Source organism: Phoenix dactylifera, chromosome 4, assembly GCF_051530095.1.
Source record: "Phoenix dactylifera cultivar Ajwa chromosome 4, Ajwa_hap1_PhDact_Kaust_v1.1, whole genome shotgun sequence".
NCBI lineage: Eukaryota > Viridiplantae > Streptophyta > Magnoliopsida > Arecales > Arecaceae > Phoenix > Phoenix dactylifera.
Window position 1 is genome coordinate 37,322,973 of NC_143193.1, and position 24,091 is coordinate 37,347,063.

At 49.9% G+C, this 24,091-nt stretch overlaps 45 non-coding genes and 21 pseudogenes across 45 annotated transcripts; all 66 read right to left on the reverse strand.

Annotated features, from left to right (window-relative positions):
* Positions 1-229: 229 nt before the first annotated feature.
* On the reverse strand, positions 230-348 carry LOC149762874 (5S ribosomal RNA). Its single transcript, XR_016412829.1, has one exon. It is a non-coding gene; the product is annotated as a 5S ribosomal RNA (ribosomal RNA).
* A 246-nt stretch (positions 349-594) lies between these two features.
* Positions 595-713, reverse strand: LOC149762875 (5S ribosomal RNA). Its single transcript, XR_016410509.1, has one exon. It is a non-coding gene; the product is annotated as a 5S ribosomal RNA (ribosomal RNA).
* A 247-nt stretch (positions 714-960) lies between these two features.
* LOC149762876 (5S ribosomal RNA) lies at positions 961-1,079 on the reverse strand. Its single transcript, XR_016410510.1, has one exon. It is a non-coding gene; the product is annotated as a 5S ribosomal RNA (ribosomal RNA).
* A 246-nt stretch (positions 1,080-1,325) lies between these two features.
* LOC149762877 (5S ribosomal RNA) lies at positions 1,326-1,444 on the reverse strand. The gene has a single exon (XR_016410512.1). It is a non-coding gene; the product is annotated as a 5S ribosomal RNA (ribosomal RNA).
* Positions 1,445-1,690: 246 nt separating this feature from the next.
* LOC149762878 (5S ribosomal RNA) lies at positions 1,691-1,809 on the reverse strand. The gene has a single exon (XR_016412396.1). It is a non-coding gene; the product is annotated as a 5S ribosomal RNA (ribosomal RNA).
* A 246-nt stretch (positions 1,810-2,055) lies between these two features.
* LOC149762879 (5S ribosomal RNA) lies at positions 2,056-2,174 on the reverse strand (annotated as a pseudogene).
* Positions 2,175-2,420: 246 nt separating this feature from the next.
* Positions 2,421-2,539, reverse strand: LOC149762880 (5S ribosomal RNA). The gene has a single exon (XR_016400462.1). It is a non-coding gene; the product is annotated as a 5S ribosomal RNA (ribosomal RNA).
* Positions 2,540-2,785: 246 nt separating this feature from the next.
* Positions 2,786-2,904, reverse strand: LOC149762881 (5S ribosomal RNA). The gene has a single exon (XR_016401366.1). It is a non-coding gene; the product is annotated as a 5S ribosomal RNA (ribosomal RNA).
* A 246-nt stretch (positions 2,905-3,150) lies between these two features.
* Positions 3,151-3,269, reverse strand: LOC149762882 (5S ribosomal RNA). Its single transcript, XR_016400463.1, has one exon. It is a non-coding gene; the product is annotated as a 5S ribosomal RNA (ribosomal RNA).
* Positions 3,270-3,515: 246 nt separating this feature from the next.
* Positions 3,516-3,634, reverse strand: LOC149762883 (5S ribosomal RNA). Its single transcript, XR_016401505.1, has one exon. It is a non-coding gene; the product is annotated as a 5S ribosomal RNA (ribosomal RNA).
* Positions 3,635-3,880: 246 nt separating this feature from the next.
* Positions 3,881-3,999, reverse strand: LOC149762884 (5S ribosomal RNA; annotated as a pseudogene).
* A 246-nt stretch (positions 4,000-4,245) lies between these two features.
* LOC149762885 (5S ribosomal RNA) lies at positions 4,246-4,364 on the reverse strand. Its single transcript, XR_016410513.1, has one exon. It is a non-coding gene; the product is annotated as a 5S ribosomal RNA (ribosomal RNA).
* Positions 4,365-4,610: 246 nt separating this feature from the next.
* On the reverse strand, positions 4,611-4,729 carry LOC149762886 (5S ribosomal RNA). Its single transcript, XR_016400464.1, has one exon. It is a non-coding gene; the product is annotated as a 5S ribosomal RNA (ribosomal RNA).
* Positions 4,730-4,975: 246 nt separating this feature from the next.
* LOC149762887 (5S ribosomal RNA) lies at positions 4,976-5,094 on the reverse strand. The gene has a single exon (XR_016412507.1). It is a non-coding gene; the product is annotated as a 5S ribosomal RNA (ribosomal RNA).
* A 246-nt stretch (positions 5,095-5,340) lies between these two features.
* Positions 5,341-5,459, reverse strand: LOC149762888 (5S ribosomal RNA; annotated as a pseudogene).
* A 246-nt stretch (positions 5,460-5,705) lies between these two features.
* Positions 5,706-5,824, reverse strand: LOC149762889 (5S ribosomal RNA). The gene has a single exon (XR_016410514.1). It is a non-coding gene; the product is annotated as a 5S ribosomal RNA (ribosomal RNA).
* A 247-nt stretch (positions 5,825-6,071) lies between these two features.
* On the reverse strand, positions 6,072-6,190 carry LOC149762890 (5S ribosomal RNA). Its single transcript, XR_016410515.1, has one exon. It is a non-coding gene; the product is annotated as a 5S ribosomal RNA (ribosomal RNA).
* Positions 6,191-6,436: 246 nt separating this feature from the next.
* Positions 6,437-6,555, reverse strand: LOC149762891 (5S ribosomal RNA). Its single transcript, XR_016400466.1, has one exon. It is a non-coding gene; the product is annotated as a 5S ribosomal RNA (ribosomal RNA).
* Positions 6,556-6,801: 246 nt separating this feature from the next.
* Positions 6,802-6,920, reverse strand: LOC149762892 (5S ribosomal RNA). The gene has a single exon (XR_016401506.1). It is a non-coding gene; the product is annotated as a 5S ribosomal RNA (ribosomal RNA).
* Positions 6,921-7,166: 246 nt separating this feature from the next.
* On the reverse strand, positions 7,167-7,285 carry LOC149762893 (5S ribosomal RNA; annotated as a pseudogene).
* Positions 7,286-7,531: 246 nt separating this feature from the next.
* Positions 7,532-7,650, reverse strand: LOC149762894 (5S ribosomal RNA). The gene has a single exon (XR_016410516.1). It is a non-coding gene; the product is annotated as a 5S ribosomal RNA (ribosomal RNA).
* Positions 7,651-7,896: 246 nt separating this feature from the next.
* On the reverse strand, positions 7,897-8,015 carry LOC149762895 (5S ribosomal RNA). The gene has a single exon (XR_016400467.1). It is a non-coding gene; the product is annotated as a 5S ribosomal RNA (ribosomal RNA).
* A 246-nt stretch (positions 8,016-8,261) lies between these two features.
* On the reverse strand, positions 8,262-8,380 carry LOC149762896 (5S ribosomal RNA). Its single transcript, XR_016412209.1, has one exon. It is a non-coding gene; the product is annotated as a 5S ribosomal RNA (ribosomal RNA).
* A 246-nt stretch (positions 8,381-8,626) lies between these two features.
* LOC149762897 (5S ribosomal RNA) lies at positions 8,627-8,745 on the reverse strand (annotated as a pseudogene).
* A 246-nt stretch (positions 8,746-8,991) lies between these two features.
* On the reverse strand, positions 8,992-9,110 carry LOC149762898 (5S ribosomal RNA). The gene has a single exon (XR_016410517.1). It is a non-coding gene; the product is annotated as a 5S ribosomal RNA (ribosomal RNA).
* Positions 9,111-9,356: 246 nt separating this feature from the next.
* LOC149762899 (5S ribosomal RNA) lies at positions 9,357-9,475 on the reverse strand (annotated as a pseudogene).
* A 246-nt stretch (positions 9,476-9,721) lies between these two features.
* On the reverse strand, positions 9,722-9,840 carry LOC149762900 (5S ribosomal RNA). Its single transcript, XR_016410518.1, has one exon. It is a non-coding gene; the product is annotated as a 5S ribosomal RNA (ribosomal RNA).
* A 246-nt stretch (positions 9,841-10,086) lies between these two features.
* On the reverse strand, positions 10,087-10,205 carry LOC149762901 (5S ribosomal RNA). The gene has a single exon (XR_016400468.1). It is a non-coding gene; the product is annotated as a 5S ribosomal RNA (ribosomal RNA).
* A 246-nt stretch (positions 10,206-10,451) lies between these two features.
* On the reverse strand, positions 10,452-10,570 carry LOC149762902 (5S ribosomal RNA; annotated as a pseudogene).
* A 246-nt stretch (positions 10,571-10,816) lies between these two features.
* Positions 10,817-10,935, reverse strand: LOC149762903 (5S ribosomal RNA). Its single transcript, XR_016410519.1, has one exon. It is a non-coding gene; the product is annotated as a 5S ribosomal RNA (ribosomal RNA).
* Positions 10,936-11,181: 246 nt separating this feature from the next.
* On the reverse strand, positions 11,182-11,300 carry LOC149762904 (5S ribosomal RNA). Its single transcript, XR_016400469.1, has one exon. It is a non-coding gene; the product is annotated as a 5S ribosomal RNA (ribosomal RNA).
* Positions 11,301-11,546: 246 nt separating this feature from the next.
* Positions 11,547-11,665, reverse strand: LOC149762905 (5S ribosomal RNA; annotated as a pseudogene).
* A 246-nt stretch (positions 11,666-11,911) lies between these two features.
* On the reverse strand, positions 11,912-12,030 carry LOC149762906 (5S ribosomal RNA). Its single transcript, XR_016410520.1, has one exon. It is a non-coding gene; the product is annotated as a 5S ribosomal RNA (ribosomal RNA).
* Positions 12,031-12,276: 246 nt separating this feature from the next.
* LOC149762907 (5S ribosomal RNA) lies at positions 12,277-12,395 on the reverse strand. Its single transcript, XR_016400470.1, has one exon. It is a non-coding gene; the product is annotated as a 5S ribosomal RNA (ribosomal RNA).
* Positions 12,396-12,641: 246 nt separating this feature from the next.
* LOC149762908 (5S ribosomal RNA) lies at positions 12,642-12,760 on the reverse strand. The gene has a single exon (XR_016412210.1). It is a non-coding gene; the product is annotated as a 5S ribosomal RNA (ribosomal RNA).
* A 246-nt stretch (positions 12,761-13,006) lies between these two features.
* LOC149762909 (5S ribosomal RNA) lies at positions 13,007-13,125 on the reverse strand. The gene has a single exon (XR_016410521.1). It is a non-coding gene; the product is annotated as a 5S ribosomal RNA (ribosomal RNA).
* Positions 13,126-13,371: 246 nt separating this feature from the next.
* Positions 13,372-13,490, reverse strand: LOC149762910 (5S ribosomal RNA; annotated as a pseudogene).
* Positions 13,491-13,736: 246 nt separating this feature from the next.
* Positions 13,737-13,855, reverse strand: LOC149762911 (5S ribosomal RNA). The gene has a single exon (XR_016410522.1). It is a non-coding gene; the product is annotated as a 5S ribosomal RNA (ribosomal RNA).
* Positions 13,856-14,101: 246 nt separating this feature from the next.
* On the reverse strand, positions 14,102-14,220 carry LOC149762912 (5S ribosomal RNA). Its single transcript, XR_016400471.1, has one exon. It is a non-coding gene; the product is annotated as a 5S ribosomal RNA (ribosomal RNA).
* A 246-nt stretch (positions 14,221-14,466) lies between these two features.
* Positions 14,467-14,585, reverse strand: LOC149762913 (5S ribosomal RNA). Its single transcript, XR_016412211.1, has one exon. It is a non-coding gene; the product is annotated as a 5S ribosomal RNA (ribosomal RNA).
* A 246-nt stretch (positions 14,586-14,831) lies between these two features.
* LOC149762914 (5S ribosomal RNA) lies at positions 14,832-14,950 on the reverse strand (annotated as a pseudogene).
* Positions 14,951-15,196: 246 nt separating this feature from the next.
* On the reverse strand, positions 15,197-15,315 carry LOC149762915 (5S ribosomal RNA). Its single transcript, XR_016410523.1, has one exon. It is a non-coding gene; the product is annotated as a 5S ribosomal RNA (ribosomal RNA).
* A 246-nt stretch (positions 15,316-15,561) lies between these two features.
* On the reverse strand, positions 15,562-15,680 carry LOC149762916 (5S ribosomal RNA; annotated as a pseudogene).
* A 246-nt stretch (positions 15,681-15,926) lies between these two features.
* On the reverse strand, positions 15,927-16,045 carry LOC149762917 (5S ribosomal RNA). The gene has a single exon (XR_016408832.1). It is a non-coding gene; the product is annotated as a 5S ribosomal RNA (ribosomal RNA).
* Positions 16,046-16,291: 246 nt separating this feature from the next.
* LOC149762918 (5S ribosomal RNA) lies at positions 16,292-16,410 on the reverse strand (annotated as a pseudogene).
* A 246-nt stretch (positions 16,411-16,656) lies between these two features.
* LOC149762919 (5S ribosomal RNA) lies at positions 16,657-16,775 on the reverse strand. Its single transcript, XR_016410524.1, has one exon. It is a non-coding gene; the product is annotated as a 5S ribosomal RNA (ribosomal RNA).
* Positions 16,776-17,021: 246 nt separating this feature from the next.
* Positions 17,022-17,140, reverse strand: LOC149762920 (5S ribosomal RNA; annotated as a pseudogene).
* Positions 17,141-17,386: 246 nt separating this feature from the next.
* On the reverse strand, positions 17,387-17,505 carry LOC149762921 (5S ribosomal RNA). The gene has a single exon (XR_016403135.1). It is a non-coding gene; the product is annotated as a 5S ribosomal RNA (ribosomal RNA).
* A 246-nt stretch (positions 17,506-17,751) lies between these two features.
* Positions 17,752-17,870, reverse strand: LOC149762922 (5S ribosomal RNA). The gene has a single exon (XR_016410525.1). It is a non-coding gene; the product is annotated as a 5S ribosomal RNA (ribosomal RNA).
* A 246-nt stretch (positions 17,871-18,116) lies between these two features.
* LOC149762923 (5S ribosomal RNA) lies at positions 18,117-18,235 on the reverse strand (annotated as a pseudogene).
* Positions 18,236-18,481: 246 nt separating this feature from the next.
* On the reverse strand, positions 18,482-18,600 carry LOC149762924 (5S ribosomal RNA). The gene has a single exon (XR_016408834.1). It is a non-coding gene; the product is annotated as a 5S ribosomal RNA (ribosomal RNA).
* Positions 18,601-18,846: 246 nt separating this feature from the next.
* LOC149762925 (5S ribosomal RNA) lies at positions 18,847-18,965 on the reverse strand (annotated as a pseudogene).
* Positions 18,966-19,211: 246 nt separating this feature from the next.
* Positions 19,212-19,330, reverse strand: LOC149762926 (5S ribosomal RNA). The gene has a single exon (XR_016410526.1). It is a non-coding gene; the product is annotated as a 5S ribosomal RNA (ribosomal RNA).
* A 246-nt stretch (positions 19,331-19,576) lies between these two features.
* On the reverse strand, positions 19,577-19,695 carry LOC149762927 (5S ribosomal RNA; annotated as a pseudogene).
* Positions 19,696-19,941: 246 nt separating this feature from the next.
* Positions 19,942-20,060, reverse strand: LOC149762928 (5S ribosomal RNA). The gene has a single exon (XR_016403136.1). It is a non-coding gene; the product is annotated as a 5S ribosomal RNA (ribosomal RNA).
* Positions 20,061-20,306: 246 nt separating this feature from the next.
* Positions 20,307-20,425, reverse strand: LOC149762929 (5S ribosomal RNA). Its single transcript, XR_016410527.1, has one exon. It is a non-coding gene; the product is annotated as a 5S ribosomal RNA (ribosomal RNA).
* A 246-nt stretch (positions 20,426-20,671) lies between these two features.
* LOC149762930 (5S ribosomal RNA) lies at positions 20,672-20,790 on the reverse strand (annotated as a pseudogene).
* Positions 20,791-21,036: 246 nt separating this feature from the next.
* On the reverse strand, positions 21,037-21,155 carry LOC149762931 (5S ribosomal RNA). Its single transcript, XR_016408835.1, has one exon. It is a non-coding gene; the product is annotated as a 5S ribosomal RNA (ribosomal RNA).
* A 246-nt stretch (positions 21,156-21,401) lies between these two features.
* On the reverse strand, positions 21,402-21,520 carry LOC149762932 (5S ribosomal RNA; annotated as a pseudogene).
* Positions 21,521-21,766: 246 nt separating this feature from the next.
* On the reverse strand, positions 21,767-21,885 carry LOC149762933 (5S ribosomal RNA). The gene has a single exon (XR_016410528.1). It is a non-coding gene; the product is annotated as a 5S ribosomal RNA (ribosomal RNA).
* Positions 21,886-22,131: 246 nt separating this feature from the next.
* LOC149762934 (5S ribosomal RNA) lies at positions 22,132-22,250 on the reverse strand (annotated as a pseudogene).
* A 246-nt stretch (positions 22,251-22,496) lies between these two features.
* Positions 22,497-22,615, reverse strand: LOC149762935 (5S ribosomal RNA). Its single transcript, XR_016403137.1, has one exon. It is a non-coding gene; the product is annotated as a 5S ribosomal RNA (ribosomal RNA).
* A 246-nt stretch (positions 22,616-22,861) lies between these two features.
* LOC149762936 (5S ribosomal RNA) lies at positions 22,862-22,980 on the reverse strand. The gene has a single exon (XR_016410529.1). It is a non-coding gene; the product is annotated as a 5S ribosomal RNA (ribosomal RNA).
* A 246-nt stretch (positions 22,981-23,226) lies between these two features.
* On the reverse strand, positions 23,227-23,345 carry LOC149762937 (5S ribosomal RNA; annotated as a pseudogene).
* Positions 23,346-23,591: 246 nt separating this feature from the next.
* On the reverse strand, positions 23,592-23,710 carry LOC149762938 (5S ribosomal RNA). Its single transcript, XR_016408836.1, has one exon. It is a non-coding gene; the product is annotated as a 5S ribosomal RNA (ribosomal RNA).
* A 246-nt stretch (positions 23,711-23,956) lies between these two features.
* Positions 23,957-24,075, reverse strand: LOC149762939 (5S ribosomal RNA; annotated as a pseudogene).
* Between the last annotated feature and the right edge of the window lie 16 nt (positions 24,076-24,091).

The following is a 24,091-nucleotide window of genomic DNA, read 5'->3' on the forward strand; positions in this document are numbered from 1 at the left end:
ACTCCCTTTTATGACAAAGCAGCAGACCTCGACGGCCCGAGACATTCGCGCTGCCGGGGCCGTTCTGGCGTAGGATTCAACGCGCTGTTCCGCTATGCGGCATGGCACCGCCAGTCTCCGGACTCAGTTTATTTTCGGGGGAAAAAAATTATCCGAAGAGGAAAAGCCAAAAGCCGAAAAATAAAAAATAAATGTTATCAAAAAATAAAAAAGCGGGCAAAAAATAAAAGGGGTGCAACACGAGGACTTCCCAGGGGGTCACCCATCCTAGTACTTCTCTCGCCCAAGCACGCTTAACTGCGGAGTTCTGATGGGATCCGGTGCATTAGTGCTGGTATGATCGCACCCATGACATGCCCTTCGAAACTCCCTTTTATGACAAAGCAGCAGACCTCGACGGCCCGAGACATTCGCGCTGCCGGGGCCGTTCTGGCGTAGGATTCAACGCGCTGTTCCGCTATGCGGCATGGCACCGCCAGTCTCCGGACTCAGTTTATTTTCGGGGGAAAAAAATTATCCGAAGAGGAAAAGCCAAAAGCCGAAAAATAAAAAATAAATGTTATCAAAAAATAAAAAAGCGGGCAAAAAATAAAAGGGGTGCAACACGAGGACTTCCCAGGGGGTCACCCATCCTAGTACTACTCTCGCCCAAGCACGCTTAACTGCGGAGTTCTGATGGGATCCGGTGCATTAGTGCTGGTATGATCGCACCCATGACATGCCCATCGAAACTCCCTTTTATGACAAAGCAGCAGACCTCGACGGCCCGAGACATTCGCGCCGCCGGGGCCGTTCTGGCGTAGGATTCAACGCGCTATTCCCGCTATGCGGCATGGCACCGCTAGTCTCCGGACTCAGTTTATTTTCGGGGGAAAAAAATTATCCGAAGAGGAAAAGCCAAAAGCCGAAAAATAAAAAATAAATGTTATCAAAAAATAAAAAAGCGGGCAAAAAATAAAAGGGGTGCAACACGAGGACTTCCCAGGGGGTCACCCATCCTAGTACTACTCTCGCCCAAGCACGCTTAACTGCGGAGTTCTGATGGGATCCGGTGCATTAGTGCTGGTATGATCGCACCCATGACATGCCCTTCGAAACTCCCTTTTATGACAAAGCAGCAGACCTCGACGGCCCGAGACATTCGCGCTGCCGGGGCCGTTCTGGCGTAGGATTCAACGCGCTGTTCCGCTATGCGGCATGGCACCGCCAGTCTCCGGACTCAGTTTATTTTCGGGGGAAAAAAATTATCCGAAGAGGAAAAGCCAAAAGCCGAAAAATAAAAAATAAATGTTATCAAAAAATAAAAAAGCGGGCAAAAAATAAAAGGGGTGCAACACGAGGACTTCCCAGGGGGTCACCCATCCTAGTACTACTCTCGCCCAAGCACGCTTAACTGCGGAGTTCTGATGGGATCCGGTGCATTAGTGCTGGTATGATCGCACCCATGACATGCCCTTCGAAACTCCCTTTTATGACAAAGCAGCAGACCTCGACGGCCCGAGACATTCGCGCTGCCGGGGCCGTTCTGGCGTAGGATTCAACGCGCTGTTCCGCTATGCGGGATGGCACCGCCAGTCTCCGGACTCAGTTTATTTTCGGGGGGAAAAAATTATCCGAAGAGGAAAAGCCAAAAGCCAAAAAATTAAAAATAAATATTATCAAAAAATAAAAAAGCGGGCAAAAAATAAAAAGGGTGCAACACGAGGACTTCCCAGGGGGTCACCCATCCTAGTACTACTCTCGCCCAAGCACGCTTAACTGCGGAGTTCTGATGGGATCCGGTGCATTAGTGCTGGTATGGTCGCACCCATGACATGCCCTTCGAAACTCCCTTTTATGACAAAGCAGCAGACCTCGACGGCCCGAGACATTCGCGCTGCCGGGGCCGTTCTGGCGTAGGATTCAACGCGCTGTTCCGCTATGCGGCATGGCACCGCCAGTCTCCGGACTCAGTTTATTTTCGGGGGGAAAAAATTATCCGAAGAGGAAAAGCCAAAAGCCAAAAAATTAAAAATAAATATTATCAAAAAATAAAAAAGCGGGCAAAAAATAAAAAGGGTGCAACACGAGGACTTCCCAGGGGGTCACCCATCCTAGTACTTCTCTCGCCCAAGCACGCCTAACTGCGGAGTTATGATGGGATCCGGTGCATTAGTGCTGGTATGATCGCACCCATGACATGCCCTTCGAAACTCCCTTTTATGACAAAGCAGCAGACCGCGACGGCCCGAGACATTCGCGCTGCCGGGGCCGTTCTGGCGTAGGATTCAACGCGCTGTTCCGCTATGCGGCATGGCACCGCGAGTCTCCGGACTCAGTTTATTTTCGGGGGAAAAAAATTATCCGAAGAGGAAAAGCCAAAAGCCGAAAAATAAAAAATAAATGTTATCAAAAAATAAAAAAGCGGGCAAAAAATAAAAGGGGTGCAACACGAGGACTTCCCAGGGGGTCACCCATCCTAGTACTATTCTCGCCCAAGCACGCTTAACTGCGGAGTTCTGATGGGATCCGGTGCATTAGTGCTGGTATGATCGCACCCATGACATGCCCTTCGAAACTCCCTTTTATGACAAAGCAGCAGACCTCGACGGCCCGAGACATTCGCGCTGCCGGGGCCGTTCTGGCGTAGGATTCAACGCGCTGTTCCGCTATGCGGCATGGCACCGCCAGTCTCCGGACTCAGTTTATTTTCGGGGGGAAAAAATTATCCGAAGAGGAAAAGCCAAAAGCCAAAAAATTAAAAATAAATATTATCAAAAAATAAAAAAGCGGGCAAAAAATAAAAAGGGTGCAACACGAGGACTTCCCAGGGGGTCACCCATCCTAGTACTACTCTCGCCCTAGCACGCTTAACTGCGGAGTTCTGATGGGATCCGGTGCATCAGAGCTGGTATGATCGCACCCATGACATGCCCTTCGAAACTCCCTTTTATGACAAAGCAGCAGACCTCGACGGCCCGAGACATTCGCGCTGCCGGGGCCGTTCTGGCGTAGGATTCAACACGCTGTTCCGCTATGCGGCATGGCACCGCCAGTCTCCGGACTCAGTTTATTTTCGGGGGAAAAAAATTATCCGAAGAGGAAAAGCCAAAAGCCGAAAAATAAAAAATAAATGTTATCAAAAAATAAAAAAGCGGGCAAAAAATAAAAGGGGTGCAACACGAGGACTTCCCAGGGGGTCACCCATCCTAGTACTATTCTCGCCCAAGCACGCTTAACTGCGGAGTTCTGATGGGATCCGGTGCATTAGTGCTGGTATGATCGCACCCATGACATGCCCTTCGAAACTCCCTTTTATGACAAAGCAGCAGACCTCGACGGCCCGAGACATTCGCGCTGCCGGGGCCGTTCTGGCGTAGGATTCAACGCGCTGTTCCGCTATGCGGCATGGCACCGCCAGTCTCCGGACTCAGTTTATTTTCGGGGGGAAAAAATTATCCGAAGAGGAAAAGCCAAAAGCCAAAAAATTAAAAATAAATATTATCAAAAAATAAAAAAGCGGGCAAAAAATAAAAAGGGTGCAACACGAGGACTTCCCAGGGGGTCACCCATCCTAGTACTACTCTCGCCCTAGCACGCTTAACTGCGGAGTTCTGATGGGATCCGGTGCATTAGAGCTGGTATGATCGCACCCATGACATGCCCTTCGAAACTCCCTTTTATGACAAAGCAGCAGACCTCGACGGCCCGAGACATTCGCGCTGCCGGGGCCGTTCTGGCGTAGGATTCAACGCGCTGTTCCGCTATGCGGCTTGGCACCGCCAGTCTCCGGACTCAGTTTATTTTCGGGGGGAAAAAATTATCCGAAGAGGAAAAGCCAAAAGCCAAAAAATTAAAAATAAATATTATCAAAAAATAAAAAAGCGGGCAAAAAATAAAAAGGGTGCAACACGAGGACTTCCTAGGGGGTCACCCATCCTAGTACTTCTCTCGCCCAAGCACGCCTAACTGCGGAGTTATGATGGGATCCGGTGCATTAGTGCTGGTATGATCGCACCCATGACATGCCCTTCGAAACTCCCTTTTATGACAAAGCAGCAGACCGCGACGGCCCGAGACATTCGCGCTGCCGGGGCCGTTCTGGCGTAGGATTCAACGCGCTGTTCCGCTATGCGGCATGGCACCGCGAGTCTCCGGACTCAGTTTATTTTCGGGGGAAAAAAATTATCCGAAGAGGAAAAGCCAAAAGCCGAAAAATAAAAAATAAATGTTATCAAAAAATAAAAAAGCGGGCAAAAAATAAAAGGGGTGCAACACGAGGACTTCCCAGGGGGTCACCCATCCTAGTACTACTCTCGCCCAAGCACGCTTAACTGCGGAGTTCTGATGGGATCCGGTGCATTAGTGCTGGTATGATCGCACCCATGACATGCCCTTCGAAACTCCCTTTTATGACAAAGCAGCAGACCTCGACGGCCCGAGACATTCGCGCTGCCGGGGCCGTTCTGGCGTAGGATTCAACGCGCTGTTCCGCTATGCGGCATGGCACCGCCAGTCTCCGGACTCAGTTTATTTTCGGGGGAAAAAAATTATCCGAAGAGGAAAAGCCAAAAGCCGAAAAATAAAAAATAAATGTTATCAAAAAATAAAAAAGCGGGCAAAAAATAAAAGGGGTGCAACACGAGGACTTCCCAGGGGGTCACCCATCCTAGTACTATTCTCGCCCAAGCACGCTTAACTGCGGAGTTCTGATGGGATCCGGTGCATTAGTGCTGGTATGATCGCACCCATGACATGCCCTTCGAAACTCCCTTTTATGACAAAGCAGCAGACCTCGACGGCCCGAGACATTCGCGCTGCCGGGGCCGTTCTGGCGTAGGATTCAACGCGCTGTTCCGCTATGCGGGATGGCACCGCCAGTCTCCGGACTCAGTTTATTTTCGGGGGGAAAAAATTATCCGAAGAGGAAAAGCCAAAAGCCAAAAAATTAAAAATAAATATTATCAAAAAATAAAAAAGCGGGCAAAAAATAAAAAGGGTGCAACACGAGGACTTCCCAGGGGGTCACCCATCCTAGTACTACTCTCGCCCAAGCACGCTTAACTGCGGAGTTCTGATGGGATCCGGTGCATTAGTGCTGGTATGGTCGCACCCATGACATGCCCTTCGAAACTCCCTTTTATGACAAAGCAGCAGACCTCGACGGCCCGAGACATTCGCGCTGCCGGGGCCGTTCTGGCGTAGGATTCAACGCGCTGTTCCGCTATGCGGCATGGCACCGCCAGTCTCCGGACTCAGTTTATTTTCGGGGGGAAAAAATTATCCGAAGAGGAAAAGCCAAAAGCCAAAAAATTAAAAATAAATATTATCAAAAAATAAAAAAGCGGGCAAAAAATAAAAAGGGTGCAACACGAGGACTTCCCAGGGGGTCACCCATCCTAGTACTTCTCTCGCCCAAGCACGCCTAACTGCGGAGTTATGATGGGATCCGGTGCATTAGTGCTGGTATGATCGCACCCATGACATGCCCTTCGAAACTCCCTTTTATGACAAAGCAGCAGACCGCGACGGCCCGAGACATTCGCGCTGCCGGGGCCGTTCTGGCGTAGGATTCAACGCGCTGTTCCGCTATGCGGCATGGCACCGCGAGTCTCCGGACTCAGTTTATTTTCGGGGGAAAAAAATTATCCGAAGAGGAAAAGCCAAAAGCCGAAAAATTAAAATTAAATATTATCAAAAAATAAAAAAGCGGGCAAAAAATAAAAGGGGTGCAACACGAGGACTTCCCAGGGGGTCACCCATCCTAGTACTACTCTCGCCCAAGCACGCTTAACTGCGGAGTTCTGATGGGATCCGGTGCATTAGTGCTGGTATGATCGCACCCATGACATGCCCATCGAAACTCCCTTTTATGACAAAGCAGCAGACCTCGACGGCCCGAGACATTCGCGCCGCCGGGGCCGTTCTGGCGTAGGATTCAACGCGCTATTCCCGCTATGCGGCATGGCACCGCCAGTCTCCGGACTCAGTTTATTTTCGGGGGAAAAAAATTATCCGAAGAGGAAAAGCCAAAAGCCGAAAAATAAAAAATAAATGTTATCAAAAAATAAAAAAGCGGGCAAAAAATAAAAGGGGTGCAACACGAGGACTTCCCAGGGGGTCACCCATCCTAGTACTACTCTCGCCCAAGCACGCTTAACTGCGGAGTTCTGATGGGATCCGGTGCATTAGTGCTGGTATGATCGCACCCATGACATGCCCTTCGAAACTCCCTTTTATGACAAAGCAGCAGACCTCGACGGCCCGAGACATTCGCGCTGCCGGGGCCGTTTTGGCGTAGGATTCAACGCGCTGTTCCGCTATGCGGCATGGCACCGCCAGTCTCCGGACTCAGTTTATTTTCGGGGGAAAAAAATTATCCGAAGAGGAAAAGCCAAAAGCCGAAAAATAAAAAATAAATGTTATCAAAAAATAAAAAAGCGGGCAAAAAATAAAAGGGGTGCAACACGAGGACTTCCCAGGGGGTCACCCATCCTAGTACTATTCTCGCCCAAGCACGCTTAACTGCGGAGTTCTGATGGGATCCGGTGCATTAGTGCTGGTATGATCGCACCCATGACATGCCCTTCGAAACTCCCTTTTATGACAAAGCAGCAGACCTCGACGGCCCGAGACATTCGCGCTGCCGGGGCCGTTCTGGCGTAGGATTCAACGCGCTGTTCCGCTATGCGGCATGGCACCGCCAGTCTCCGGACTCAGTTTATTTTCGGGGGGAAAAAATTATCCGAAGAGGAAAAGCCAAAAGCCAAAAAATTAAAAATAAATATTATCAAAAAATAAAAAAGCGGGCAAAAAATAAAAAGGGTGCAACACGAGGACTTCCCAGGGGGTCACCCATCCTAGTACTACTCTCGCCCTAGCACGCTTAACTGCGGAGTTCTGATGGGATCCGGTGCATTAGAGCTGGTATGATCGCACCCATGACATGCCCTTCGAAACTCCCTTTTATGACAAAGCAGCAGACCTCGACGGCCCGAGACATTCGCGCTGCCGGGGCCGTTCTGGCGTAGGATTCAACGCGCTGTTCCGCTATGCGGCTTGGCACCGCCAGTCTCCGGACTCAGTTTATTTTCGGGGGGAAAAAATTATCCGAAGAGGAAAAGCCAAAAGCCAAAAAATTAAAAATAAATATTATCAAAAAATAAAAAAGCGGGCAAAAAATAAAAAGGGTGCAACACGAGGACTTCCTAGGGGGTCACCCATCCTAGTACTTCTCTCGCCCAAGCACGCCTAACTGCGGAGTTATGATGGGATCCGGTGCATTAGTGCTGGTATGATCGCACCCATGACATGCCCTTCGAAACTCCCTTTTATGACAAAGCAGCAGACCGCGACGGCCCGAGACATTCGCGCTGCCGGGGCCGTTCTGGCGTAGGATTCAACGCGCTGTTCCGCTATGCGGCATGGCACCGCGAGTCTCCGGACTCAGTTTATTTTCGGGGGAAAAAAATTATCCGAAGAGGAAAAGCCAAAAGCCGAAAAATAAAAAATAAATGTTATCAAAAAATAAAAAAGCGGGCAAAAAATAAAAGGGGTGCAACACGAGGACTTCCCAGGGGGTCACCCATCCTAGTACTACTCTCGCCCAAGCACGCTTAACTGCGGAGTTCTGATGGGATCCGGTGCATTAGTGCTGGTATGATCGCACCCATGACATGCCCTTCGAAACTCCCTTTTATGACAAAGCAGCAGACCTCGACGGCCCGAGACATTCGCGCTGCCGGGGCCGTTCTGGCGTAGGATTCAACGCGCTGTTCCGCTATGCGGCATGGCACCGCCAGTCTCCGGACTCAGTTTATTTTCGGGGGAAAAAAATTATCCGAAGAGGAAAAGCCAAAAGCCGAAAAATAAAAAATAAATGTTATCAAAAAATAAAAAAGCGGGCAAAAAATAAAAGGGGTGCAACACGAGGACTTCCCAGGGGGTCACCCATCCTAGTACTATTCTCGCCCAAGCACGCTTAACTGCGGAGTTCTGATGGGATCCGGTGCATTAGTGCTGGTATGATCGCACCCATGACATGCCCTTCGAAACTCCCTTTTATGACAAAGCAGCAGACCTCGACGGCCCGAGACATTCGCGCTGCCGGGGCCGTTCTGGCGTAGGATTCAACGCGCTGTTCCGCTATGCGGCATGGCACCGCCAGTCTCCGGACTCAGTTTATTTTCGGGGGGAAAAAATTATCCGAAGAGGAAAAGCCAAAAGCCAAAAAATTAAAAATAAATATTATCAAAAAATAAAAAAGCGGGCAAAAAATAAAAAGGGTGCAACACGAGGACTTCCCAGGGGGTCACCCATCCTAGTACTACTCTCGCCCAAGCACGCTTAACTGCGGAGTTCTGATGGGATCCGGTGCATTAGTGCTGGTATGATCGCACCCATGACATGCCCTTCGAAACTCCCTTTTATGACAAAGCAGCAGACCTCGACGGCCCGAGACATTCGCGCTGCCGGGGCCGTTCTGGCGTAGGATTCAACGCGCTGTTCCGCTATGCGGCTTGGCACCGCCAGTCTCCGGACTCAGTTTATTTTCGGGGGGAAAAAATTATCCGAAGAGGAAAAGCCAAAAGCCAAAAAATTAAAAATAAATATTATCAAAAAATAAAAAAGCGGGCAAAAAATAAAAAGGGTGCAACACGAGGACTTCCTAGGGGGTCACCCATCCTAGTACTTCTCTCGCCCAAGCACGCCTAACTGCGGAGTTATGATGGGATCCGGTGCATTAGCGCTGGTATGATCGCACCCATGACATGCCCTTCGAAACTCCCTTTTATGACAAAGCAGCAGACCGCGACGGCCCGAGACATTCGCGCTGCCGGGGCCGTTCTGGCGTAGGATTCAACGCGCTGTTCCGCTATGCGGCATGGCACCGCGAGTCTCCGGACTCAGTTTATTTTCGGGGGAAAAAAATTATCCGAAGAGGAAAAGCCAAAAGCCGAAAAATAAAAAATAAATGTTATCAAAAAATAAAAAAGCGGGCAAAAAATAAAAGGGGTGCAACACGAGGACTTCCCAGGGGGTCACCCATCCTAGTACTACTCTCGCCCAAGCACGCTTAACTGCGGAGTTCTGATGGGATCCGGTGCATTAGTGCTGGTATGATCGCACCCATGACATGCCCTTCGAAACTCCCTTTTATGACAAAGCAGCAGACCTCGACGGCCCGAGACATTCGCGCTGCCGGGGCCGTTCTGGCGTAGGATTCAACGCGCTGTTCCGCTATGCGGCATGGCACCGCCAGTCTCCGGACTCAGTTTATTTTCGGGGGAAAAAAATTATCCGAAGAGGAAAAGCCAAAAGCCAAAAAATTAAAAATAAATATTATCAAAAAATAAAAAAGCGGGCAAAAAATAAAAAGGGTGCAACACGAGGACTTCCCAGGGGGTCACCCATCCTAGTACTTCTCTCGCCCAAGCACGCCTAACTGCGGAGTTATGATGGGATCCGGTGCATTAGTGCTGGTATGATCGCACCCATGACATGCCCTTCGAAACTCCCTTTTATGACAAAGCAGCAGACCGCGACGGCCCGAGACATTCGCGCTGCCGGGGCCGTTCTGGCGTAGGATTCAACGCGCTGTTCCGCTATGCGGCATGGCACCGCGAGTCTCCGGACTCAGTTTATTTTCGGGGGAAAAAAATTATCCGAAGAGGAAAAGCCAAAAGCCGAAAAATAAAAAATAAATGTTATCAAAAAATAAAAAAGCGGGCAAAAAATAAAAGGGGTGCAACACGAGGACTTCCCAGGGGGTCACCCATCCTAGTACTACTCTCGCCCAAGCACGCTTAACTGCGGAGTTCTGATGGGATCCGGTGCATTAGTGCTGGTATGATCGCACCCATGACATGTCCTTCGAAACTCCCTTTTATGACAAAGCAGCAGACCTCGACGGCCCGTGACATTCGCGCTGCCGGGGCCGTTCTGGCGTAGGATTCAACGCGCTGTTCCGCTATGCGGCATGGCACCGCCAGTCTCCGGACTCAGTTTATTTTCGGGGGAAAAAAATTATCCGAAGAGGAAAAGCCAAAAGCCGAAAAATAAAAAATAAATGTTATCAAAAAATAAAAAAGCGGGCAAAAAATAAAAGGGGTGCAACACGAGGACTTCCCAGGGGGTCACCCATCCTAGTACTATTCTCGCCCAAGCACGCTTAACTGCGGAGTTCTGATGGGATCCGGTGCATTAGTGCTGGTATGATCGCACCCATGACATGCCCTTCGAAACTCCCTTTTATGACAAAGCAGCAGACCTCGACGGCCCGAGACATTCGCGCTGCCGGGGCCGTTCTGGCGTAGGATTCAACGCGCTGTTCCGCTATGCGGCATGGCACCGCCAGTCTCCGGACTCAGTTTATTTTCGGGGGGAAAAAATTATCCGAAGAGGAAAAGCCAAAAGCCAAAAAATTAAAAATAAATATTATCAAAAAATAATAAAGCGGGCAAAAAATAAAAAGGGTGCAACACGAGGACTTCCCAGGGGGTCACCCATCCTAGTACTTCTCTCGCCCAAGCACGCCTAACTGCGGAGTTATGATGGGATCCGGTGCATTAGTGCTGGTATGATCGCACCCATGACATGCCCTTCGAAACTCCCTTTTATGACAAAGCAGCAGACCGCGACGGCCCGAGACATTCGCGCTGCCGGGGCCGTTCTGGCGTAGGATTCAACGCGCTGTTCCGCTATGCGGCATGGCACCGCGAGTCTCCGGACTCAGTTTATTTTCGGGGGAAAAAAATTATCCGAAGAGGAAAAGCCAAAAGCCGAAAAATAAAAAATAAATGTTATCAAAAAATAAAAAAGCGGGCAAAAAATAAAAGGGGTGCAACACGAGGACTTCCCAGGGGGTCACCCATCCTAGTACTACTCTCGCCCAAGCACGCTTAACTGCGGAGTTCTGATGGGATCCGGTGCATTAGTGCTGGTATGATCGCACCCATGACATGCCCTTCGAAACTCCCTTTTATGACAAAGCAGCAGACCTCGACGGCCCGTGACATTCGCGCTGCCGGGGCCGTTCTGGCGTAGGATTCAACGCGCTGTTCCGCTATGCGGCATGGCACCGCCAGTCTCCGGACTCAGTTTATTTTCGGGGGAAAAAAATTATCCGAAGAGGAAAAGCCAAAAGCCGAAAAATAAAAAATAAATGTTATCAAAAAATAAAAAAGCGGGCAAAAAATAAAAGGGGTGCAACACGAGGACTTCCCAGGGGGTCACCCATCCTAGTACTATTCTCGCCCAAGCACGCTTAACTGCGGAGTTCTGATGGGATCCGGTGCATTAGTGCTGGTATGATCGCACCCATGACATGCCCTTCGAAACTCCCTTTTATGACAAAGCAGCAGACCTCGACGGCCCGAGACATTCGCGCTGCCGGGGCCGTTCTGGCGTAGGATTCAACGCGCTGTTCCGCTATGCGGCATGGCACCGCCAGTCTCCGGACTCAGTTTATTTTCGGGGGGAAAAAATTATCCGAAGAGGAAAAGCCAAAAGCCAAAAAATTAAAAATAAATATTATCAAAAAATAATAAAGCGGGCAAAAAATAAAAAGGGTGCAACACGAGGACTTCCCAGGGGGTCACCCATCCTAGTACTTCTCTCGCCCAAGCACGCCTAACTGCGGAGTTATGATGGGATCCGGTGCATTAGTGCTGGTATGATCGCACCCATGACATGCCCTTCGAAACTCCCTTTTATGACAAAGCAGCAGACCGCGACGGCCCGAGACATTCGCGCTGCCGGGGCCGTTCTGGCGTAGGATTCAACGCGCTGTTCCGCTATGCGGCATGGCACCGCGAGTCTCCGAACTCAGTTTATTTTCGGGGGAAAAAAATTATCCGAAGAGGAAAAGCCAAAAGCCGAAAAATAAAAAATAAATGTTATCAAAAAATAAAAAAGCGGGCAAAAAATAAAAGGGGTGCAACACGAGGACTTCCCAGGGGGTCACCCATCCTAGTACTACTCTCGCCCAAGCACGCTTAACTGCGGAGTTCTGATGGGATCCGGTGCATTAGTGCTGGTATGATCGCACCCATGACATGCCCTTCGAAACTCCCTTTTATGACAAAGCAGCAGACCTCGACGGCCCGTGACATTCGCGCTGCCGGGGCCGTTCTGGCGTAGGATTCAACGCGCTGTTCCGCTATGCGGCATGGCACCGCCAGTCTCCGGACTCAGTTTATTTTCGGGGGAAAAAAATTATCCGAAGAGGAAAAGCCAAAAGCCGAAAAATAAAAAATAAATGTTATCAAAAAATAAAAAAGCGGGCAAAAAATAAAAGGGGTGCAACACGAGGACTTCCCAGGGGGTCACCCATCCTAGTACTATTCTCGCCCAAGCACGCTTAACTGCGGAGTTCTGATGGGATCCGGTGCATTAGTGCTGGTATGATCGCACCCATGACATGCCCTTCGAAACTCCCTTTTATGACAAAGCAGCAGACCTCGACGGCCCGAGACATTCGCGCTGCCGGGGCCGTTCTGGCGTAGGATTCAACGCGCTGTTCCGCTATGCGGCATGGCACCGCCAGTCTCCGGACTCAGTTTATTTTCGGGGGGAAAAAATTATCCGAAGAGGAAAAGCCAAAAGCCAAAAAATTAAAAATAAATATTATCAAAAAATAAAAAAGCGGGCAAAAAATAAAAAGGGTGCAACACGAGGACTTCCCAGGGGGTCACCCATCCTAGTACTACTCTCGCCCAAGCACGCTTAACTGCGGAGTTCTGATGGGATCCGGTGCATTAGTGCTGGTATGATCGCACCCATGACATGCCCTTCGAAACTCCCTTTTATGACAAAGCAGCAGACCTCGATGGCCCGAGACATTCGCGCTGCCGGGGCCGTTCTGGCGTAGGATTCAACGCGCTGTTCCGCTATGCGGCATGGCACCGCGAGTCTCCGGACTCAGTTTATTTTCGGGGGAAAAAAATTATCCGAAGAGGAAAAGCCAAAAGCCGAAAAATAAAAAATAAATGTTATCAAAAAATAAAAAAGCGGGCAAAAAATAAAAGGGGTGCAACACGAGGACTTCCCAGGGGGTCACCCATCCTAGTACTACTCTCGCCCAAGCACGCTTAACTGCGGAGTTCTGATGGGATCCGGTGCATTAGTGCTGGTATGATCGCACCCATGACATGCCCTTCGAAACTCCCTTTTATGACAAAGCAGCAGACCTCGACGGCCCGAGACATTCGCGCTGCCGGGGCCGTTCTGGCGTAGGATTCAACGCGCTGTTCCGCCATGCGGCATGGCACCGCCAGTCTCCGGACTCAGTTTATTTTCGGGGGGAAAAAATTATCCGAAGAGGAAAAGCCAAAAGCCAAAAAATTAAAAATAAATATTATCAAAAAATAAAAAAGCGGGCAAAAAATAAAAAGGGTGCAACACGAGGACTTCCCAGGGGGTCACCCATCCTAGTACTTCTCTCGCCCAAGCACGCCTAACTGCGGAGTTATGATGGGATCCGGTGCATTAGTGCTGGTATGATCGCACCCATGACATGCCCTTCGAAACTCCCTTTTATGACAAAGCAGCAGACCGCGACGGCCCGAGACATTCGCGCTGCCGGGGCCGTTCTGGCGTAGGATTCAACGCGCTGTTCCGCTATGCGGCATGGCACCGCGAGTCTCCGGACTCAGTTTATTTTCGGGGGAAAAAAATTATCCGAAGAGGAAAAGCCAAAAGCCGAAAAATAAAAAATAAATGTTATCAAAAAATAAAAAAGCGGGCAAAAAATAAAAGGGGTGCAACACGAGGACTTCCCAGGGGGTCACCCATCCTAGTACTACTCTCGCCCAAGCACGCTTAACTGCGGAGTTCTGATGGGATCCGGTGCATTAGTGCTGGTATGATCGCACCCATGACATGCCCTTCGAAACTCCCTTTTATGACAAAGCAGCAGACCTCGACGGCCCGTGACATTCGCGCTGCCGGGGCCGTTCTGGCGTAGGATTCAACGCGCTGTTCCGCTATGCGGCATGGCACCGCCAGTCTCCGGACTCAGTTTATTTTCGGGGGAAAAAAATTATCCGAAGAGGAAAAGCCAAAAGCCGAAAAATAAAAAATAAATGTTATCAAAAAATAAAAAAGCGGGCAAAAAATAAAAGGGGTGCAACACGAGGACTTCCCAGGGGGTCACCCATCCTAGTACTATTCTCGCCCAAGCACGCTTAACTGCGGAGTTCTGATGGGATCCGGTGCATTAGTGCTGGTATGATCGCACCCATGACATGCCCTTCGAAACTCCCTTTTATGACAAAGCAGCAGACCTCGACGGCCCGAGACATTCGCGCTGCCGGGGCCGTTCTGGCGTAGGATTCAACGCGCTGTTCCGCTATGCGGCATGGCACCGCCAGTCTCCGGACTCAGTTTATTTTCGGGGGGAAAAAATTATCCGAAGAGGAAAAGCCAAAAGCCAAAAAATTAAAAATAAATATTATCAAAAAATAAAAAAGCGGGCAAAAAATAAAAAGGGTGCAACACGAGGACTTCCCAGGGGGTCACCCATCCTAGTACTACTCTCGCCCAAGCACGCTTAACTGCGGAGTTCTGATGGGATCCGGTGCATTAGTGCTGGTATGATCGCACCCATGACATGCCCTTCGAAACTCCCTTTTATGACAAAGCAGCAGACCTCGACGGCCCGAGACATTCGCGCTGCCGGGGCCGTTCTGGCGTAGGATTCAACGCGCTGTTCCGCTATGCGGCATGGCACCGCCAGTCTCCGGACTCAGTTTATTTTCGGGGGGAAAAAATTATCCGAAGAGGAAAAGCCAAAAGCCAAAAAATTAAAAATAAATATTATCAAAAAATAAAAAAGCGGGCAAAAAATAAAAAGGGTGCAACACGAGGACTTCCTAGGGGGTCACCCATCCTAGTACTTCTCTCGCCCAAGCACGCCTAACTGCGGAGTTATGATGGGATCCGGTGCATTAGTGCTGGTATGATCGCACCCATGACATGCCCTTCGAAACTCCCTTTTATGACAAAGCAGCAGACCGCGACGGCCCGAGACATTCGCGCTGCCGGGGCCGTTCTGGCGTAGGATTCAACGCGCTGTTCCGCTATGCGGCATGGCACCGCGAGTCTCCGGACTCAGTTTATTTTCGGAGGAAAAAAATTATCCGAAGAGGAAAAGCCAAAAGCCGAAAAATAAAAAATAAATGTTATCAAAAAATAAAAAAGCGGGCAAAAAATAAAAGGGGTGCAACACGAGGACTTCCCAGGGGGTCACCCATCCTAGTACTACTCTCGCCCAAGCACGCTTAACTGCGGAGTTCTGATGGGATCCGGTGCATTAGTGCTGGTATGATCGCACCCATGACATGCCCTTCGAAACTCCCTTTTATGACAAAGCAGCAGACCTCGACGGCCCGAGACATTCGCGCTGCCGGGGCCGTTCTGGCGTAGGATTCAACGCGCTGTTCCGCTATGCGGCATGGCACCGCCAGTCTCCGGACTCAGTTTATTTTCGGGGGGAAAAAATTATCCGAAGAGGAAAAGCCAAAAGCCAAAAAATTAAAAATAAATATTATCAAAAAATAAAAAAGCGGGCAAAAAATAAAAAGGGTGCAACACGAGGACTTCCCAGGGGGTCACCCATCCTAGTACTTCTCTCGCCCAAGCACGCCTAACTGCGGAGTTATGATGGGATCCGGTGCATTAGTGCTGGTATGATCGCACCCATGACATGCCCTTCGAAACTCCCTTTTATGACAAAGCAGCAGACCGCGACGGCCCGAGACATTCGCGCTGCCGGGGCCGTTCTGGCGTAGGATTCAACGCGCTGTTCCGCTATGCGGCATGGCACCGCGAGTCTCCGGACTCAGTTTATTTTCGGGGGAAAAAAATTATCCGAAGAGGAAAAGCCAAAAGCCGAAAAATTAAAAATAAATATTATCAAAAAATAAAAAAGCGGGCAAAAAATAAAAGGGGTGCAACACGAGGACTTCCCAGGGGGTCACCCATCCTAGTACTACTCTCGCCCAAGCACGCCTAACTGCGGAGTTATGATGGGATCCGGTGCATTAGTGCTGGTATGATCGCACCCATGACATGCCCTTCGAAACTCCCTTTTATGACAAAGCAGCAGACCGCGACGGCCCGAGACATTCGCGCTGCCGGGGCCGTTCTGGCGTAGGATTCAACGCGCTGTTCCGCTATGCGGCATGGCACCGCGAGTCTCCGGACTCTGCTTATTTTCGGGGGAAAAAAATTATCCGAAGAGGAAAAGCCAAAAGCCAAAAAATTAAAAATAAATATTATCAAAAAATAAAAAAGCGGGCAAAAAATAAAAAGGGTGCAACACGAGGACTTCCCAGGGGGTCACCCATCCTAGTACTTCTCTCGCCCAAGCACGCCTAACTGCGGAGTTATGATGGGATCCGGTGCATTAGTGCTGGTATGATCGCACCCATGACATGCCCTTCGAAACTCCCTTTTATGACAAAGCAGCAGACCGCGACGGCCCGAGACATTCGCGCTGCCGGGGCCGTTCTGGCGTAGGATTCAACGCGCTGTTCCGCTATGCGGCATGGCACCGCGAGTCTCCGGACTCAGTTTATTTTCGGGGGAAAAAAATTATCCGAAGAGGAAAAGCCAAAAGCCGAAAAATAAAAAATAAATGTTATCAAAAAATAAAAAAGCGGGCAAAAAATAAAAGGGGTGCAACACGAGGACTTCCCAGGGGGTCACCCATCCTAGTACTACTCTCGCCCAAGCACGCTTAACTGCGGAGTTCTGATGGGATCCGGTGCATTAGTGCTGGTATGATCGCACCCATGACATGCCCTTCGAAACTCCCTTTTATGACAAAGCAGCAGACCTCGACGGCCCGAGACATTCGCGCTGCCGGGGCCGTTCTGGCGTAGGATTCAACGCGCTGTTCCGCTATGCGGCATGGCCCCGCCAGTCTCCGGACTCAGTTTATTTTCGGGGGGAAAAAATTATCCGAAGAGGAAAAGCCAAAAGCCAAAAAATTAAAAATAAATATTATCAAAAAATAAAAAAGCGGGCAAAAAATAAAAAGGGTGCAACACGAGGACTTCCCAGGGGGTCACCCATCCTAGTACTTCTCTCGCCCAAGCACGCCTAACTGCGGAGTTATGATGGGATCCGGTGCATTAGTGCTGGTATGATCGCACCCATGACATGCCCTTCGAAACTCCCTTTTATGACAAAGCAGCAGACCGCGACGGCCCGAGACATTCGCGCTGCCGGGGCCGTTCTGGCGTAGGATTCAACGCGCTGTTCCGCTATGCGGCATGGCACCGCGAGTCTCCGGACTCAGTTTATTTTCGGGGGAAAAAAATTATCCGAAGAGGAAAAGCCAAAAGCCGAAAAATTAAAAATAAATATTATCAAAAAATAAAAAAGCGGGCAAAAAATAAAAGGGGTGCAACACGAGGACTTTCCAGGGGGTCACCCATCCTAGTACTACTCTCGCCCAAGCACGCTTAACTGCGGAGTTCTGATGGGATCCGGTGCATTAGTGCTGGTATGATCGCACCCATGACATGCCCTTCGAAACTCCCTTTTATGACAAAGCAGCAGACCGCGACGGCCCGAGACATTCGCGCTGCCGGGGCCGTTCTGGCGTAGGATTCAACGTGCTGTTCCGCTATGCGGCATGGCACCGCGAGTCTCCGGACTCAGTTTATTTTCGGGGGAAAAAAATTATCCGAAGAGGAAAAGCCAAAAGCCGAAAAATAAAAAATAAATGTTATCAAAAAATAAAAAAGCGGGCAAAAAATAAAAGGGGTGCAACACGAGGACTTCCCAGGGGGTCACCCATCCTAGTACTACTCTCGCCCAAGCACGCTTAACTGCGGAGTTCTGATGGGATCCGGTGCATTAGTGCTGGTATGATCGCACCCATGACATGCCCTTCGAAACTCCCTTTTATGACAAAGCAGCAGACCTCGACGGCCCGAGACATTCGCGCTGCCGGGGCCGTTCTGGCGTAGGATTCAACGCGCTGTTCCGCTATGCGGCATGGCACCGCCAGTCTCCGGACTCAGTTTATTTTCGGGGGGAAAAAATTATCCGAAGAGGAAAAGCCAAAAGCCAAAAAATTAAAAATAAATATTATCAAAAAATAAAAAAGCGGGCAAAAAATAAAAAGGGTGCAACACGAGGACTTCCCAGGGGGTCACCCATCCTAGTACTTCTCTCGCCCAAGCACGCCTAACTGCGGAGTTATGATGGGATCCGGTGCATTAGTGCTGGTATGATCGCACCCATGACATGCCCTTCGAAACTCCCTTTTATGACAAAGCAGCAGACCGCGACGGCCCGAGACATTCGCGCTGCCGGGGCCGTTCTGGCGTAGGATTCAACGCGCTGTTCCGCTATGCGGCATGGCACCGCGAGTCTCCGGACTCAGTTTATTTTCGGGGGAAAAAAATTATCCGAAGAGGAAAAGCCAAAAGCCGAAAAATTAAAAATAAATATTATCAAAAAATAAAAAAGCGGGCAAAAAATAAAAGGGGTGCAACACGAGGACTTCCCAGGGGGTCACCCATCCTAGTACTACTCTCGCCCAAGCACGCCTAACTGCGGAGTTATGATGGGATCCGGTGCATTAGTGCTGGTATGATCGCACCCATGACATGCCCTTCGAAACTCCCTTTTATGACAAAGCAGCAGACCGCGACGGCCCGAGACATTCGCGCTGCCGGGGCCGTTCTGGCGTAGGATTCAACGCGCTGTTCCGCTATGCGGCATGGCACCGCGAGTCTCCGGACTCTGCTTATTTTCGGGGGAAAAAAATTATCCGAAGAGGAAAAGCCAAAAGCCAAAAAATTAAAAATAAATATTATCAAAAAATAAAAAAGCGGGCAAAAAATAAAAAGGGTGCAACACGAGGACTTCCCAGGGGGTCACCCATCCTAGTACTTCTCTCGCCCAAGCACGCCTAACTGCGGAGTTATGATGGGATCCGGTGCATTAGTGCTGGTATGATCGCACCCATGACATGCCCTTCGAAACTCCCTTTTATGACAAAGCAGCAGACCGCGACGGCCCGAGACATTCGCGCTGCCGGGGCCGTTCTGGCGTAGGATTCAACGCGCTGTTCCGCTATGCGGCATGGCACCGCGAGTCTCCGGACTCAGTTTATTTTCGGGGGAAAAAAATTATCCGAAGAGGAAAAGCCAAAAGCCGAAAAATAAAAAATAAATGTTATCAAAAAATAAAAAAGCGGGCAAAAAATAAAAGGGGTGCAACACGAGGACTTCCCAGGGGGTCACCCATCCTAGTACTACTCTCGCCCAAGCACGCTTAACTGCGGAGTTCTGATGGGATCCGGTGCATTAGTGCTGGTATGATCGCACCCATGACATGCCCTTCGAAACTCCCTTTTATGACAAAGCAGCAGACCTCGACGGCCCGAGACATTCGCGCTGCCGGGGCCGTTCTGGCGTAGGATTCAACGCGCTGTTCCGCTATGCGGCATGGCCCCGCCAGTCTCCGGACTCAGTTTATTTTCGGGGGGAAAAAATTATCCGAAGAGGAAAAGCCAAAAGCCAAAAAATTAAAAATAAATATTATCAAAAAATAAAAAAGCGGGCAAAAAATAAAAAGGGTGCAACACGAGGACTTCCCAGGGGGTCACCCATCCTAGTACTTCTCTCGCCCAAGCACGCCTAACTGCGGAGTTATGATGGGATCCGGTGCATTAGTGCTGGTATGATCGCACCCATGACATGCCCTTCGAAACTCCCTTTTATGACAAAGCAGCAGACCGCGACGGCCCGAGACATTCGCGCTGCCGGGGCCGTTCTGGCGTAGGATTCAACGCGCTGTTCCGCTATGCGGCATGGCACCGCGAGTCTCCGGACTCAGTTTATTTTCGGGGGAAAAAAATTATCCGAAGAGGAAAAGCCAAAAGCCGAAAAATTAAAAATAAATATTATCAAAAAATAAAAAAGCGGGCAAAAAATAAAAGGGGTGCAACACGAGGACTTTCCAGGGGGTCACCCATCCTAGTACTACTCTCGCCCAAGCACGCTTAACTGCGGAGTTCTGATGGGATCCGGTGCATTAGTGCTGGTATGATCGCACCCATGACATGCCCTTCGAAACTCCCTTTTATGACAAAGCAGCAGACCGCGACGGCCCGAGACATTCGCGCTGCCGGGGCCGTTCTGGCGTAGGATTCAACGTGCTGTTCCGCTATGCGGCATGGCACCGCGAGTCTCCGGACTCAGTTTATTTTCGGGGGAAAAAAATTATCCGAAGAGGAAAAGCCAAAAGCCGAAAAATAAAAAATAAATGTTATCAAAAAATAAAAAAGCGGGCAAAAAATAAAAGGGGTGCAACACGAGGACTTCCCAGGGGGTCACCCATCCTAGTACTACTCTCGCCCAAGCACGCTTAACTGCGGAGTTCTGATGGGATCCGGTGCATTAGTGCTGGTATGATCGCACCCATGACATGCCCTTCGAAACTCCCTTTTATGACAAAGCAGCAGACCTCGACGGCCCGAGACATTCGCGCTGCCGGGGCCGTTCTGGCGTAGGATTCAACGCGCTGTTCCGCTATGCGGCATGGCACCGCCAGTCTCCGGACTCAGTTTATTTTCGGGGGGAAAAAATTATCCGAAGAGGAAAAGCCAAAAGCCAAAAAATTAAAAATAAATATTATCAAAAAATAAAAAAGCGGGCAAAAAATAAAAAGGGTGCAACACGAGGACTTCCCAGGGGGTCACCCATCCTAGTACTTCTCTCGCCCAAGCACGCCTAACTGCGGAGTTATGATGGGATCCGGTGCATTAGTGCTGGTATGATCGCACCCATGACATGCCCTTCGAAACTCCCTTTTATGACAAAGCAGCAGACCGCGACGGCCCGAGACATTCGCGCTGCCGGGGCCGTTCTGGCGTAGGATTCAACGCGCTGTTCCGCTATGCGGCATGGCACCGCGAGTCTCCGGACTCAGTTTATTTTCGGGGGAAAAAAATTATCCGAAGAGGAAAAGCCAAAAGCCGAAAAATTAAAAATAAATATTATCAAAAAATAAAAAAGCGGGCAAAAAATAAAAGGGGTGCAACACGAGGACTTCCCAGGGGGTCACCCATCCTAGTACTACTCTCGCCCAAGCACGCCTAACTGCGGAGTTATGATGGGATCCGGTGCATTAGTGCTGGTATGATCGCACCCATGACATGCCCTTCGAAACTCCCTTTTATGACAAAGCAGCAGACCGCGACGGCCCGAGACATTCGCGCTGCCGGGGCCGTTCTGGCGTAGGATTCAACGCGCTGTTCCGCTATGCGGCATGGCACCGCGAGTCTCCGGACTCAGCTTATTTTCGGGGGAAAAAAATTATCCGAAGAGGAAAAGCCAAAAGCCAAAAAATTAAAAATAAATATTATCAAAAAATAAAAAAGCGGGCAAAAAATAAAAAGGGTGCAACACGAGGACTTCCCAGGGGGTCACCCATCCTAGTACTTCTCTCGCCCAAGCACGCCTAACTGCGGAGTTATGATGGGATCCGGTGCATTAGTGCTGGTATGATCGCACCCATGACATGCCCTTCGAAACTCCCTTTTATGACAAAGCAGCAGACCGCGACGGCCCGAGACATTCGCGCTGCCGGGGCCGTTCTGGCGTAGGATTCAACGCGCTGTTCCGCTATGCGGCATGGCACCGCGAGTCTCCGGACTCAGTTTATTTTCGGGGGAAAAAAATTATCCGAAGAGGAAAAGCCAAAAGCCGAAAAATAAAAAATAAATGTTATCAAAAAATAAAAAAGCGGGCAAAAAATAAAAGGGGTGCAACACGAGGACTTCCCAGGGGGTCACCCATCCTAGTACTACTCTCGCCCAAGCACGCTTAACTGCGGAGTTCTGATGGGATCCGGTGCATTAGTGCTGGTATGATCGCACCCATGACATGCCCTTCGAAACTCCCTTTTATGACAAAGCAGCAGACCTCGACGGCCCGAGACATTCGCGCTGCCGGGGCCGTTCTGGCGTAGGATTCAACGCGCTGTTCCGCTATGCGGCATGGCCCCGCCAGTCTCCGGACTCAGTTTATTTTCGGGGGGAAAAAATTATCCGAAGAGGAAAAGCCAAAAGCCAAAAAATTAAAAATAAATATTATCAAAAAATAAAAAAGCGGGCAAAAAATAAAAAGGGTGCAACACGAGGACTTCCCAGGGGGTCACCCATCCTAGTACTTCTCTCGCCCAAGCACGCCTAACTGCGGAGTTATGATGGGATCCGGTGCATTAGTGCTGGTATGATCGCACCCATGACATGCCCTTCGAAACTCCCTTTTATGACAAAGCAGCAGACCGCGACGGCCCGAGACATTCGCGCTGCCGGGGCCGTTCTGGCGTAGGATTCAACGCGCTGTTCCGCTATGCGGCATGGCACCGCGAGTCTCCGGACTCAGTTTATTTTCGGGGGAAAAAAATTATCCGAAGAGGAAAAGCCAAAAGCCGAAAAATTAAAAATAAATATTATCAAAAAATAAAAAAGCGGGCAAAAAATAAAAGGGGTGCAACACGAGGACTTTCCAGGGGGTCACCCATCCTAGTACTACTCTCGCCCAAGCACGCTTAACTGCGGAGTTCTGATGGGATCCGGTGCATTAGTGCTGGTATGATCGCACCCATGACATGCCCTTCGAAACTCCCTTTTATGACAAAGCAGCAGACCGCGACGGCCCGAGACATTCGCGCTGCCGGGGCCGTTCTGGCGTAGGATTCAACGTGCTGTTCCGCTATGCGGCATGGCACCGCGAGTCTCCGGACTCAGTTTATTTTCGGGGGAAAAAAATTATCCGAAGAGGAAAAGCCAAAAGCCGAAAAATAAAAAATAAATGTTATCAAAAAATAAAAAAGCGGGCAAAAAATAAAAGGGGTGCAACACGAGGACTTCCCAGGGGGTCACCCATCCTAGTACTACTCTCGCCCAAGCACGCTTAACTGCGGAGTTCTGATGGGATCCGGTGCATTAGTGCTGGTATGATCGCACCCATGACATGCCCTTCGAAACTCCCTTTTATGACAAAGCAGCAGACCTCGACGGCCCGAGACATTCGCGCTGCCGGGGCCGTTCTGGCGTAGGATTCAACGCGCTGTTCCGCTATGCGGCATGGCACCGCCAGTCTCCGGACTCAGTTTATTTTCGGGGGGAAAAAATTATCCGAAGAGGAAAAGCCAAAAGCCAAAAAATTAAAAATAAATATTATCAAAAAATAAAAAAGCGGGCAAAAAATAAAAAGGGTGCAACACGAGGACTTCCCAGGGGGTCACCCATCCTAGTACTTCTCTCGCCCAAGCACGCCTAACTGCGGAGTTATGATGGGATCCGGTGCATTAGTGCTGGTATGATCGCACCCATGACATGCCCTTCGAAACTCCCTTTTATGACAAAGCAGCAGACCGCGACGGCCCGAGACATTCGCGCTGCCGGGGCCGTTCTGGCGTAGGATTCAACGCGCTGTTCCGCTATGCGGCATGGCACCGCGAGTCTCCGGACTCAGTTTATTTTCGGGGGAAAAAAATTATCCGAAGAGGAAAAGCCAAAAGCCGAAAAATTAAAAATAAATATTATCAAAAAATAAAAAAGCGGGCAAAAAATAAAAGGGGTGCAACACGAGGACTTCCCAGGGGGTCACCCATCCTAGTACTACTCTCGCCCAAGCACGCCTAACTGCGGAGTTATGATGGGATCCGGTGCATTAGTGCTGGTATGATCGCACCCATGACATGCCCTTCGAAACTCCCTTTTATGACAAAGCAGCAGACCGCGACGGCCCGAGACATTCGCGCTGCCGGGGCCGTTCTGGCGTAGGATTCAACGCGCTGTTCCGCTATGCGGCATGGCACCGCGAGTCTCCGGACTCAGCTTATTTTCGGGGGAAAAAAATTATCCGAAGAGGAAAAGCCAAAAGCCAAAAAATTAAAAATAAATATTATCAAAAAATAAAAAAGCGGGCAAAAAATAAAAAGGGTGCAACACGAGGACTTCCCAGGGGGTCACCCATCCTAGTACTTCTCTCGCCCAAGCACGCCTAACTGCGGAGTTATGATGGGATCCGGTGCATTAGTGCTGGTATGATCGCACCCATGACATGCCCTTCGA